The sequence below is a fragment of the Eumetopias jubatus genome, unplaced genomic scaffold, assembly GCF_037043125.1.
Source record: "Eumetopias jubatus isolate StellerSeaLion01/CBP00866 unplaced genomic scaffold, mEumJub1_p1.0 scaffold_1, whole genome shotgun sequence".
Taxonomy (NCBI): Eukaryota; Metazoa; Chordata; class Mammalia; order Carnivora; family Otariidae; genus Eumetopias; species Eumetopias jubatus.
Genome location: NW_028274807.1, coordinates 47631190 through 47645127, shown reverse-complemented (window position 1 = coordinate 47645127; position 13938 = coordinate 47631190). Strand labels below are relative to the sequence as shown.

The following is a 13938-nucleotide window of genomic DNA, read 5'->3' as shown; positions in this document are numbered from 1 at the left end:
TATCCAGAATATATAAGAAACCCTTAAAACTCAAAACAATTTTTTAAACCACCCAGATTTTTAAATGGGCAAGATATTTGAGCAGAATTTATATAAAAAAAATTCTGATGGCAAATAAGCACCTGAAAAGATGTTCAATATCATTCATTAGGCATTTGAGAAATGGAAAACTAGCACCACAGTGACATACCATTACATACCTGTTAGTGTAAGTGCATTCCAACTGGCCTTGAGGATTAACCTGCTTCAAGCTTATGTACTCTTTACTTGCTGACCAAAACCCCGGGGTTTGTAGCAGAACCAACCTACTTCCCTTGACATCTTGAAGACTGCTGGCCTTAGGAACAAAGGACTTTGTTTTAACTCCAGAAAGTCTTTCTGGAAGGAAAGGCCTGACCACACTCAAAGACTGCCACTACTGACTATGGTATCCTCAATAAGAGATTCTGGGTTCAGGGTGGGGGAGTCCAGACTGCCTTGCCAGGGCATGGCTTTTTGTACTACAGGGATAGCCTTTATTGAGAGACACTTGGGAGTTTTGGTTACTGGCAGAGGGGAGGAATCTGAAAGGACAAATGATCAACTGCTCAGCACCAGCTTCTCCTGCATGTAGCCCTGTCCCCATTTCCCATGCTTCCCTCCTTGAGAAGTCTCCTGCTACACCTACACAGGGGAGATGGTCTTTGGGATGTTAGTCCACCATCTTCCTAGGTTGCCAGCTTCCTGAATAAAGCAAGCTTCCCCTTCCCACCAACATTCATCTCTCCAGTGTTGCCTTTCAAGTAGCGAGCAGCAGAACCTGACTTCAGAACATGAGTTCAGAACTGGTCCTCTATCCGGTAACATTAGAATGGCTAAAATGAAGAAGATCGGTCCCATCAGGTATCGGTAAGAATGTGGAGCAACTAGAATTCCCATGTACAGCTAGGGGAGGATGTAAAATAGCACAACCGCTTTGGAAAACAGTTTGACAGGTTCTTAAAAAGTTAAACTACACTTACCCAGTGGCCCAGTAATTCTACCCCTAAAAAAATGAAAGCATATGTCCACAGAAAGACTGGTACACAAATATATAACAAACTTATTTGTAATAGTAAAATTTAGATACAACCCAAATGTCCATCAATACGCTAAATGGATAGGGGTACCTGGGTGGCTCAGTCGGTTAAGCACCCAAGTCTTGGTATCGGCTCAGGTCATGATCTCAGGGCTGTGAGATGGAGCTCTGCCTTGGGTTCATGCTCAGCGTGGAGTCTGCCTGGGCTTCTCTCTCTCCCTCTCCCTGTGCCCCTCCATTCTCTCTCTCTCTAAAATAAAATAAGTGAATCTTAAAAAAAAGTAAATGGATAAACAGATTGTGGTACCTCCATATAATGAAATACTACTCAGCAATAATCAACTTAGATGAATCTCAGAATAATTGGGCAGAGTGAAAGAAGTCAGACAAAAAAATTCATTCTGTATAATTCCACTTATATAAATTTCTAGAAAATGCAAGTTAATCTTTAGTGACAGAAAGTAAATAGATATGGGGCAGGGTGGGAGGGTTATGGCGAAAAAAAAAAGGGAGAACTTACAAAAGGGCACAAGTGTGTACATGTGTCAATATTTATCAAATTGGTAAATTTTATGTATATTTAACAATAAAAAAGAGAAAAGTATTAAATTGTACAGTTTAAATATGTGCAGTTTACTGTATGCCAGTTATACCTTGATAAGGCTATCTTAAAATGGTATTTTTAAATAAAATAATTCTGTACAAAATATCACTATGCAAAATTATTTTATCCCACAATTATTATTTTTTAAGAATAGATTCTTATAAGGAAATTTAGTAGGTCAAATAGTAGTGATATTTTTAATGTTCTTGAGACACAAATTACTTTCAAGAAAGGTTAAACAATTATTACTTTTAATATCACATCTTGGGCGCCTGGGTGGCTCAGTTGGTTAAAGCGACTGCCTGCGGCTCAGGTCATGATCCTGGAGCCCCGGGATCGAGTCCTGCATCGGGCTCCCTGCTCAGCAGAGAGCCTGCTTCTCCCTCTGACCCGCCCCCCTCTCATGTGCGCTCTCTCTCTCTCTCTCAAATAAATAAAATCTTTAAAAAATAATAATATCACATCTCACCCTCCCCAAGCTATGAGAATTAACTTTTTAAAACATTTACAAATTTGATAGTTAAACGACCTCTTGTTTTCATTTACATTTTTATTACTATGGATGCCACATTTTATTTTATTTTTTTTAAAGATTTTATTTATTTATTTAATTGACAGAGAGAGAGACAGCATGAGAGGGAACACAAGCAGGGGGAGTGGGAGAGGGAGAAGCAGGCTTCTGGCTGAGCAGGGAGCCCGATGCAGGGCTCTATCCCAGGACCCTGGGATCATGACCTGAGCCGAAGGCAGTGGCTTAACCAACTGAGCCACCCAGGCGCCCCTGGATGCCACATTTTAAACAGAAAATTGACAAACTAGAGAGGTTCAAGAGAAGGCCCTTAGGGTGAGGGGGCTGTGGAAGTCAGGTTTTCTGTGAGGGATGATGTGTGGCACAGGACTGTTTGCCCGAGGAAACCCCAAAGGACCAGAGAGGCAAAGAAAGGCATGAGCTCCCCCCGTCTCAGACCTGTAGTGGTAGCTTTCAGGAAAAGAACTAGACCCATGATGGAGGGTACTAGAGGAAAAGAAAAAGATCAAGTCCTGTGTGGCCAGAGCTCTTCCCAAAGAGAGATTGTAGGTTGGGATGAGAAAGGACTTTTTCTTTTTCTTTTCCTTTTTTTTTTTTGTGTGTGTGTGTGGGGAGAAGATGGTGGCTGATAACAACAATGGCAACTATGTGAGCTTTAACACAAAGAAAGAGGCTGCCTTCCCAGCTCTGGCAATCATGGAGAAAATCCTGGAACACACCTGGCAGCCCCATTGCAAAGGGGGTTCTTGACTCAAGTAGGAACTTGGATGAGACAGATCAGATGATCTTTATTTTTTCTCCACTTTTACTGAGATGTAAGTGGCATACGTCACTGGATAAGTTTCAGATATATAGCATAAAGGTTTGACTTGCATATATTGCAAAATGATTACCACAAAAAGTTTAGCTAATATCCACCGTGTCATGTAGATACAGTTAAAAAGAAATGGAAAATTTTTTTTCTCCTTGTAAGGAGTACTTTTAGGATTTACTCCCTTAGCAGCTTTCATATATACCATACAGCAGTGGTAACTATAATCATCATGTTGTGCGTTACATCCCTAGTACCTATTTATCATCTGATCTTTAAAAGTCCTCTGATTCTGTTTCTCTCATTCCTCCTCCTCTGTTTTGTTTTGTTTTTTCCTATTCGGCTTCTACACTTCCCTGGAAATAGTGACTTGTCATTATCTTACTATGTTTGCAAATTGAGGGGTGAGAAATAAAGCCACTTGTTTATAAGAACATAGTGAGAAGCCTTTAAATACATATTAACTAATCACAGGTGATGGATGTATTTCAGAGATGAGAAGAGAGATTCCTGAGAAAGTATTTGGCTGGCTCCATAATCATATTAAAATGGCTCAGGACCAGCACAACATTATTACCTCTTAATGAATGGCTAACTAGTGCCCATCCCAAACAGAAAATCCAAACAAATAGACACAATAGTCATTATGAAGACTTCATTAGTTTGCACTTATCCCTCCACCAAAACACTTGAAGGCAATTTACACAATAGCAATGAAAATATGTGCTGAGAAGAAAGACGTATCATGCACTGCGGAAGGAGGAAGTGGGAGGGTAAGAGTTTGAGACAATGCCTTTTTCATTAAAGTCTGAAAGCAGCTGGAAGGGGGGTTTGATGCCATGCTAAAAGGTTTTGATTTAATTCTGTAAACAATGAGGATCCTGCCAAGGTCTTCGAGCTAGAGACTGACACAAACATCTATTTTTTTGAGTTATCTCTGAGGAAGTGATGTGTTGATTTTTGTTTACTATCTGTCTTCCTCACTGGAATGTGAGCTCCTGGAAAACAGGGTGTTCTATATTTTGCTCACTGGTGCATCCCCAGCACAACACTCACAGTCATAATTTTTTTGTTGAATGAACAAATGAATCCTGGCGATTAGTAGGCAAGGGAGAGACTCAGAGATCATGAGCCAAGGCAAGGTGTGATTACGCTTTTGGGGTTTAAGCCACTCAAGAGCTGCCGGACATACATGCATGCATAAGCTGGGGGGACAGAGGCCGGGTAAAATAGAGGGGTTTCACAATTTACTACAGTTTTTTGTTTGGTTGGGTGTTTATTGAAATACAGTTGACCTATAACATTATGTTAGTTTCAAGTGTGCATCATAATGATTCAGTATCTGTATATATTGGGAACTGATGTATACAGTATCTATATATATTGGGGAGATAATGTCCGTTAACATCCATCACCATACATAGTTACAATTTTTTTCTTATGATGAGAACTTTTAAGATCTATTCTTTAGCAACTTTCAAATATGCAATACAATATTGCTGACTACAGTCACTATGCTATACATTATATGCCCACTTATTTATTTTATAATTGGAACTTTGTACCTTTTGACTACCCTCACCCATTTTGCCCCTCCCACCCCCCTCACCTCTAGCAACTACCAATCTGGTCTTTGTAAGATGAGTTCAGGGGCTTTGGGGGAGTTTTTTTGTTTTTTAAGATTCCATATACAAATGAGATCAGATGTTTTTTGTCTTTCTCTGTCTGACTTATTTCATTTAGCATAACTTATCCCTCAAGACCCACTCACATTGTCACAAATGGTAAGATTTCCTTCTTTTTATGGCTAAATAATACTCCATTGTAGCTAGCTAGCTAGCTAGATATCTAGATATCACATCTGTTTTCTCCATTCATTCATCCATTGGTGGACGCGGGTTGCTTCTACATCTTGGCTGTTGCAAAATAATGTTTCAATAAACATAGGGGAGGAGACATCTTTTCAAGTTAGTGTTTTCATTTCCTTCGGATAAATACCCAGAAGTGGAACTGCTGGGTCATATAGTAGTCTTATTTTTCAATTTTTAAGTCATCTCCACACTGTTTTCCATAGTGGCTGCACTGATTTGCATTTCCATCAGCAATGCACAAGCGTTCCCATTCACTATTGTTTTTTGCCTCACACCTCATATGTGCAGATGGGGCAGAACAGTGCTCAGCCAATTAATGTGGTATCTGGCTGCAAAGCTATGGGGGAAATTCAGCTCAAACAGAAATATATAATCTAAGGTTAGAGAAGGATGTTTAAAACTCCAAAGACAGAGAAAATTAGAATTTACAGTCACCCCCCCTTTACCAGTTTAAAAGTTCCCATTGCACCAAATGCAAATCACCTGCACAGTATTTTAAGCCCTCTTTTTCCCTTTGTGCCCCATAGATAGAACTAGTGTGTCACCTTCCTTCATGTACATGTACCTTTAGATATATTCTAAATCATAAAAATTACCCACTATTTATTTTGTTTAATCTAACCTCCAAGAGTTTTGATAAGAAATGCTACAGTTCTCTCTATTTGAAAGTAAGGGTCGTGGTTTTGTCATCAGTCGGACACAGGCTTCTCTGTGTCTCGCATCACTTGTCCAAATGTCAGCTCAAGTCTGCCCCCTAGAGCAGAGTAGACCAGAGTGCCCTGACAGTGATGCTGAACTGAATATTAAGTTCCTAGTTCTGACCCTGGGCTTTCTCAGAGTACTGTCATTTTCTATTTTATATGCTTCTGCATTATTGGAAAGCATGTCAGATATTACTTTTATAAGTAAAAAAAAGTTTCCATTTTAGGGAGGAAATATTAGCCATAAAAGAGTAATATATGACAGTGTCTTGCCTAAAATAAGCAGAAGTCATTCAAGTTTTCAGGCCCTGGTTGTTTAGAATCACACCCTCAAACTGTATACATGTATAGCTGCTACCTGCTACCATGTTATAGGCACCTACTGGATTTTGGGAATGCAAAGAAGATGAAGACATGGTTCCTGTCACTAAGAGACTAAGAGTTTACAGTATAATGGAAAGACAGACATGTAATGAAATCATTACATTGTATGATAAAACCTACCTGAATTATACTATACACAGAGGAGAATATGAACGGACAGAAACATTTTTATTTGGAAAGGATAGAAGGAAGGAAGGAAGGAAAGAAGGAAGGAAGGAGAGATATAATAAACTTCAAAATGTTGTAACTAGTATTAGGCCAGTTAACCCAAAATCACACTGTGCATTAATTGAATGTTAATATTTCCTCAACTGAGGTACGCCTGGGTGGCTCAGTCGGTTAAGCGGCTGCCTTCAGCTCAGGTCATGGTCCCGGGGTCCTGGGATCGAGCCCTGCATCAGGTTCCCTGCTCAGCGGGAAGTCTGCTTCTCCCTCTCCCACTCCCCCTGCTTGTGTTCCCTCTCTCTCTCTCGGTGTCTCTCTCTGTCAAATAAATAAAGTAAAATCTTTAAAAAAAAATTTCCTCAACTGAGTAGAACTTAAAAGCAAAGTTCAGGAAATACAAAAGGAAGCTTGAGAGTTAGTCTGAGTATAGGTCAGTAGAAATAGGAGACATATAATACATGTAAGTTTAAATTTCCTAGTAGCCACATTAAAAACAGGAAAAACCAGATTAAGCTAATTTTAATCATATATTTTATTTAACCAAATGTATCCAAAATATTATCATTTTTGTTGGAATGAAGATGAATTAGAAAGGATCTGAAATAGGGTAGTGGCAATGCAAATGAAGAGAATTGGGTAAAACCAAGTGATATTTAGAGGCAAAATAGAGAAGTTGATGATTATTTGGATGGAGAAGGAGAGAAGTGCAAGATGGCTTCAAACCCAACCAGGTGTTCATGTGACAACTGGTAAATGATGCTACCAGTCACTGAGATAGGGAACACAGGAGGAGGGGCAGATTGGGGGCAGACAGTGCAAGAAATCATAGTTTACTTTTTAAAAGATGAGTTTGAGATGCCTGTGAAACTTGCAACTACTTCTAAGTCCAAGAGCCAGCTGTATTTGTGAGTGTGGTGGTCTGGGGAGAGGTCTGCACCACAGGATAGATTTGGGGATCTTCCACTGGTACGTAGTTGATGCCATGGGAATGTTTGAAATTCCCCAGAGGGATTAAGGAGTGAGAGAAGTGCCCAGGCAGAGCACGGAGGAAAATCAGCATTCAAAGGCTAAGGATCCCTCACCAAAGACCAGCCAAGAGTGATCAGAGGTCCCAGGAAACCCAAAAGAATATAGGTCACAAGAACCAAAGAAAAAGTTTCAAAAGGGTCAGAGTGGACAGCGGTGTCAGATGCTGCCAGAAAGTAAGCAAATAAGTCAGCAAAGGGTTATCTTCATAGAATTTGACAGTAGGGAGGTCATGGGTGACTTTCATGAAAACATTTTCTATAGAGGGTAGACTGCCTCTATCTACCCTGCGCCCCAGAATGAAGACCGAGAAGGAAATGTAGGTAACTCCAACAAGTTTTCTATGAGAGGGAAGATAGCCCAATGGTAACTACTGGATCTTAAGAAGGACACCTAGTGGTATATCATGAGAGAAGGTTTTTAAGACACAAGGATCTTCAGCATGTTTAAAAACTATTGGAAAGAAACAACTAAAATTATGCACTCGACTTTCTGATTTGAAAGGATGTTAATGTTATATTGGTAACTGAAATGAGCTTATGTTTGAAAAAAAGTTTTTTATGTATGTGTGTGTGTATACACACAGATAATACTCTAGACAGAAAAATGCCAAAGTATTAACCATATTTATCCCTGAGTAGGTAGAATAAAAGGTTTTAATTTTTGGGATGCCTGGGTGGCTCAGTCGGTAAGCATCTGCCTTCAGCTCAGGTCATGATCTCAGGGTCCTGGGATCGAGTCCCACATTGGGCTCCCTGCTCAGCAGGGAGCCTGCTTCTCCTTCTGCCCCTCCCCCTGCTCATGCTCTCTCCCTCTCTTACTCTTTCTCTCTCAAATAAATAAATAAAATCTTTTAATAAAAATGTTTTAATTTTTATTATTTTCCTTTATCTGTATTTTTTATTATAGAAAGTGTCTTTTTCGGATATAAAAAAAGGCAACAAGCTGACAACTTCCTTTTCAGAGTGACCCCTTTTCCACGTGCTATGGTCCTGAAAATGTGTTGAAAATAGACTTCCTTCCAGTTTGATGAAATATACTATAAAATTACCTATCATGTTTTTTACAGGTATTGCTATCCTTGAGTCTAGGGAGGGGAAGAACCTTGCCAGGTAACCTGGGTCAGCCAGCCAGCCACTCCATCCAGGTGTCTCCTCTTCCCATGGATGGGCCACCTCTCCCCAGACCTTTCTATATTCTATGAGCAGACCATCCCCAAATCTGAAACTTCATATACTGAAAAGTATATGAAGCAAGGATAAGGAAACACTCTTTTCTTCATAACTACAGCAGAATGCAGACCTTGATGGCAGGTCAGGCCCCACCTCCCCCTCAGTGGTGGGATTACAGTCAAACAGCACCAGGTAATAGCTTGACATCATCTTTTACACGTGTGAAAAAGGATCATACTGCATTAAAAGACCACATGAATGTGCCAATCCAAAATGGATGAAGGTACAAGTTGTATGAAAATTGAAAATTTTCACTCAACATCACTCACTATCAGGGAAATGCAAACCCACAATGGAAGTGGTCCACTTTCTTACATCATACACAGAAATAAATTCAAAATGGATGAAAGACCTAAATGTGAGACAAGAAACCATCAAAATTCTAGAGGGGAACACAGACAGGAACCTCTTTGACATTAGCTATAGCAACTTCTTACTAGACACTTCTCTGGAGGCAAGGGAAACAAAAGCAAAAATAAACTATTGGGACTTCATCAAGATAAAAAGCTTCTGCACTGCGAAGGAAACAATCAACAACACTAAAAGGCAACCTTCATGATGGGAGAAGATATTTGGAAATGACATATCTGATAAAGGGTCAGTATCAAAAATCTTTAAAGAACTTATCAAACTCAACACTCAAAAAACAAATAATCCAGTTAAGAAATGGGCAGAAGACACAAAGAGACATTTTTCCAAAGAAGACATACAGATGGCTAACAGACACATGGAAAGATGTTCAACATCATTCATCATCAGGGAAATACAAATCAAAACTACAATGAGATATTACTTCACACCTGTCAGAATGGGTAAAATTAACAACACAGGAAACAACAGGTGTTGGCGAGGATGCAGAGAAAGGGGAACACTCCTACACTGTTGGTGGAAATGCAAACTGGTACAGCCACTCCATAAAACAGTATGGAAGTTCCTCATAAAGTTAAAAATAGAACTACCCTGTGACCCAGCAATTGCCTACTAGGTATTTACCCAAAAGATACAAAAATACTGATTCAAAGAAATACATGCATCCCGATGTTTATAGCAGCATTATCAACAATAGCCAATTATGGGAAGAGCCCATGCCCATTGACTGATGAATGGATACAGAAGATGTGGCAAATTACATATATGAATATTACTCGGGCATCAAAAAAATGAAATCTGCCTTTTGCAATGATGTAGATGGAGCCAGTGTGTTATGCTAAACAAAATAAGTCAGTCAGACAAAGACAAATACCATATTATTTCACTCATATGTGGAATTTAAGAAACAAAACAGATGAACATAGGAGGGATAAAAAAAGAGAGAGGCAAATCATAAAACAGATTCTTAACTATAGAGAACAAACTGAGGGTTGCTGGTGGGAAGGTGGGCAGGGGAATGGGTTAAATAGGTGATGGGTATTAAGAAGGGCACTTGTGATGAGCACGGGGTGTCATATGTAAGTGACGGATCCCTAAGTTCTACTTCTGAAACTAATATTATACCATATGTTAACTGGAATTTAAATGAAATCTTTAAATAAAAAATAAAACCACAATGAGATGCTCACACCTGACAGCATGGCTAAAATCAAAAACACAAGAAGCAAATGTTGGTGAGTATGCGGAGAAAAAGGAACCCTCATGCATTGTTGGTGGGAATGCAAACTGGTGCAGCCACCGTGGAAAAGAGTATGAGTGGTGGGGGGTGGGAGGGATGGGGTGGCTGGGTGATAGACATTGGGGAGGGTATGTGTTATGGTGAGTGCTGTGAATTGTGTAAGACTGTTGAATCACAGACCTGTACCTCTGAAACAAATAATACATTATATGTTAAAAAAAAAAAAAAAGAAGAAGAAGAAGATAGCAGGAAGGGAAGAATGAAGGTGGGAAATCAGAGGAGGAGATGAACCATGAAAGACTGTGGACTCTGAGAAACAAACTGAGGGTTCTAGAGGGGAGGGGTGGGGGGATGGGTTAGCCTGGTGATGGGTATTAAAGAGGGCACGTTCTGCGTGGAGCACTGGGTGTTATATGCAAACAATGAATCATGGAACACTGCATCAAAAACTAATGATGTAATGTATGGTGATTAACATAACATAATAAAAAAAAGGAAAAAAATTAAAAATAGAACTACCATATGATCCAGTAATTGCACTACTGGGTATTTACCAAAGAATATGAAAACGCTAATTCAAAAGGGTATATGCACCCCTATGTTTATTTCAGGATCACTTACAATAGCCAAAGTATGGAAACAGCTCAACAGTTCACTGATAGATGAATGGATAAAGAAGATGTGGTATATATATGTATATATATATATATATATATATATATATATATATATATATACACATACAATTTCTATACAGCCATAGAAAAGAATGAAATCTTGCCATTTGCAACAACATGGTTGGAGCTAGAGAGTATAATGCTAAGCAAAATAAGCCAGTCAGAGAAAGACAAATACCATATGATTTCACTCATATGTGGAATTTAAGAAACAAAACAAAGAGAAAAAAGAGAAAAACTAAAACATAGACTCTTAATTGAAGAGAACAGAGGGGAGGGGGATGGAGGGGGATGGGTGAAATAGGTGAAGGGGATTAAAGCGTACACTTATCTTGATGAACACTGAGTAATGTACAGAATTGTTGAATCACTATATGGTACACCTGAAACTAATTTAACACTGTATATCAACTACACTGGAATTAAGATAAAATTTTTAAAAAGAAAATTGAAAAAATACAAGCCAAAAATAATTGCTACTTTACTTTTCTCTGTTTTCCTCTTCCTTTTTTTTTTCTTTTTCCTTTTCCTTCTTTTTACTGCCTGTAACAAAGTTACTTTGTGTTTTACATAAGCAACCAATTGTAGTATTATGACTAGTTTGCGGAGATGTTCTTTACAAAATGGAGACTCTGGCTGCCCTTAGGTATTTGAAGACCCAAGACAGAAACAAAGAATAAATAGAGAAAATGGGCAGGGGACCTGAATAGACATTTTTCCAAAGAAGACATGCAGATAGCCAACAGACACATGAAAATATATTCAACGTCACTAATCATCAGGGAAATAGAAAGCAGACCACAATGATATACCACCTCATACCTGTCAGAATGGCTATTATCAAAAAGACAAAAAATGACAAGTGTTGGTGAGGATGTGGAGAAAAGAGAACAATTGTGCACTGTTGGTGGGAATGTAAATTGGTGCAGCCGCTAAGGAAAACAGTATAGAGGTTCCTCAAAAAATTAAAAACAGAACTATCATATGATCCAGCTGGGCATCTATATGAAGAAAACAGAAACACTAATTCAAAAAAAAGTACCTACCCCTGTGCTCATTACAGCATTATTTACAATAGCCAAGATACAGAACAAACTAAGTGTTCACCGATGGATAAATGTGTAAAGATGTGGTGTATATATACAATGGAATGTTAGTCACAAAACTATGAAATCTTGCCATTTGCAACAATATGAATGGATCTTGAGGGAGTTATGCTAAGTGAATAATAAGTGAAACAGAAAGACAAATACTGTATGATTTCACTTACATGTAAACTCTAAAAAACAAAACAAATGAACAAATAAAACAAAACTCGTAGATATAGGGAACAGACTGGTTGTTGCCTGAGAGGAGGGGGATAAAGGAGTGAGTGAAATGAGTGAAGGGGATCAAGAGGTACAAACTCCCAGTCATAAAATAAAAATTCATAGGAATGTCATGTACAGCATGGCGACTATCGTCACATATTGTGTTCCATATTTGAAAGTTGCTAAAAGAGTAGATCTTAAAAGTTCTCATCCTATGTGTCTGCAAGAAAAACTTTCTCAAACGTACTAATTTTGCCTTAAGCTAATTTCAAAACAGGATCCATACTGGGGTGCATGGGTGTCTCAGTCAGTTAAGTGTCCGACTCTTGATCTCAGCTCAGGTCTTGAGCTCAGGTCTTGAGCTCAGGTCTTGAGCTCAGGGTCGTGAGTTCAAGCCCCACATTGGGCTCCATGCTGGGCGTAGAGCCTACTTAAAAAAAAATTTGAAAAGGATCCATCCTAAGAAGGGAGGACTTGTATGAATTGTGGAAGTAGTTAAGAAATGCCATGCTTCAGAGCATTCGGAGAAGTAAAGAAGAACTGATAGCTGGTGGTGACAGTTCCATGGGTGTATACATATGTCCAGACTCATCAAATTGTGTACATTAAATCTGTGCAGTTTTGGGGTATTAATGATACCACAATAAAGCTGGTATGGGGTTGGGGTTTTTTTATTTTATTTTATTTTATTATTTTATTTTATTTTATTTTATTTTATTTTATTTTATTTTATTTATTTTATTTTATTTTATATTTTATTTTATTTTATTTTATTTTATTATTTTATTTATTTTATTTTATTATTTTATTTTATTTTATTTTATTTTATTTTATTTTATTTTATTTTATTTATTTTATTTTATTTTATTTATTTGAGAGAGAGAGTGAGTGAGAGAGAAAGAGAGCACAAGCCAGGGGAGAGGCAGAGGGAAAGGGAGAAACAGGCTCCCCACTGAGCAGGGAGACCTGACGTGTGGCTTGATCCCAGGACCCCGAGATCATGACCTGAGCTGGAGGCAGATGCTTAACGACTGAGCCACCCAGGCGCCCCTAAAGCTGGGTTTTTTAAAGGAAAAAAAATGTTCTCATCATAAGAAAAAAAGGTTTATAACTATGTGCGATGATGGATGTTAATGAGACTTACTGTGGTGATCATTTCACAAAGTATACAAAAATCAAATCATTATGTTGTACACCTGAAACTAATAGAATGTTAAATATCAATTATACTTCAATATAAGAAAATAAATAGGAGGAATTGTAGTATCTTTTCTTTTGGGAAGAAAAACAGTGATAGCATATGGCCTCAATGTGTTAATTAAGCCAATTGTGGTAATCATCTTACAAAACATACATATGTCAAATCATCATGTTTGTACAATTTAAAACATATAATTTTATTTGTCCATTATATCTCAATAAAGCTGAAAATTAAGAAACAAGAGAAGTACTCACTTCAGCAACACATACACTAAAATTGGAAGGATACAGAGGTTAGCATGGCCTCTGCATAAGGATGACACGTGAATTTATGAAACGTTCCATATTTTTTAAATAAGTCATGGGATATAAGGTAAGCATGGTGACTATAGCTAGTAATAGTGTATATCTGCAGGTTGCTAAGAGAGTAGATTTTAAAAGTTCTTATCACAAGAAAAAAATTTTGTAACTATGTGTGACAATGGATGTTAACTAGAATTATTGTGGTGATAATATCACAATATATTAAAAATATCAAATCATTATGTTGTACACCTGAGACTAATATGACATTGTATGTCAGTTATGTCTCAATATAAAATAAAAATAAATAAATAAGAATATGGTCTCATAAAGTTAAAACCCAGAGCATAAAGCTGACCTCAGAAAAATCAGTCTCCACCCGTGTAAAAGTCATTAGCATAAGCTCCTCCCATCTCCTGCTTTTCTCATTTACATACACTCATTCCATGTACATCACAC

At 38.1% G+C, this 13938-nt stretch overlaps 1 non-coding gene across 1 annotated transcript; it reads left to right on the top strand.

Annotated features, from left to right (window-relative positions):
• The first annotated feature begins 13423 nt into the window (after positions 1–13423).
• Positions 13424–13527, top strand: LOC114221119 (U6 spliceosomal RNA). The gene has a single exon (XR_003611682.2). It is a non-coding gene; the product is annotated as a U6 spliceosomal RNA (small nuclear RNA).
• Positions 13528–13938: the final 411 nt, after the last annotated feature.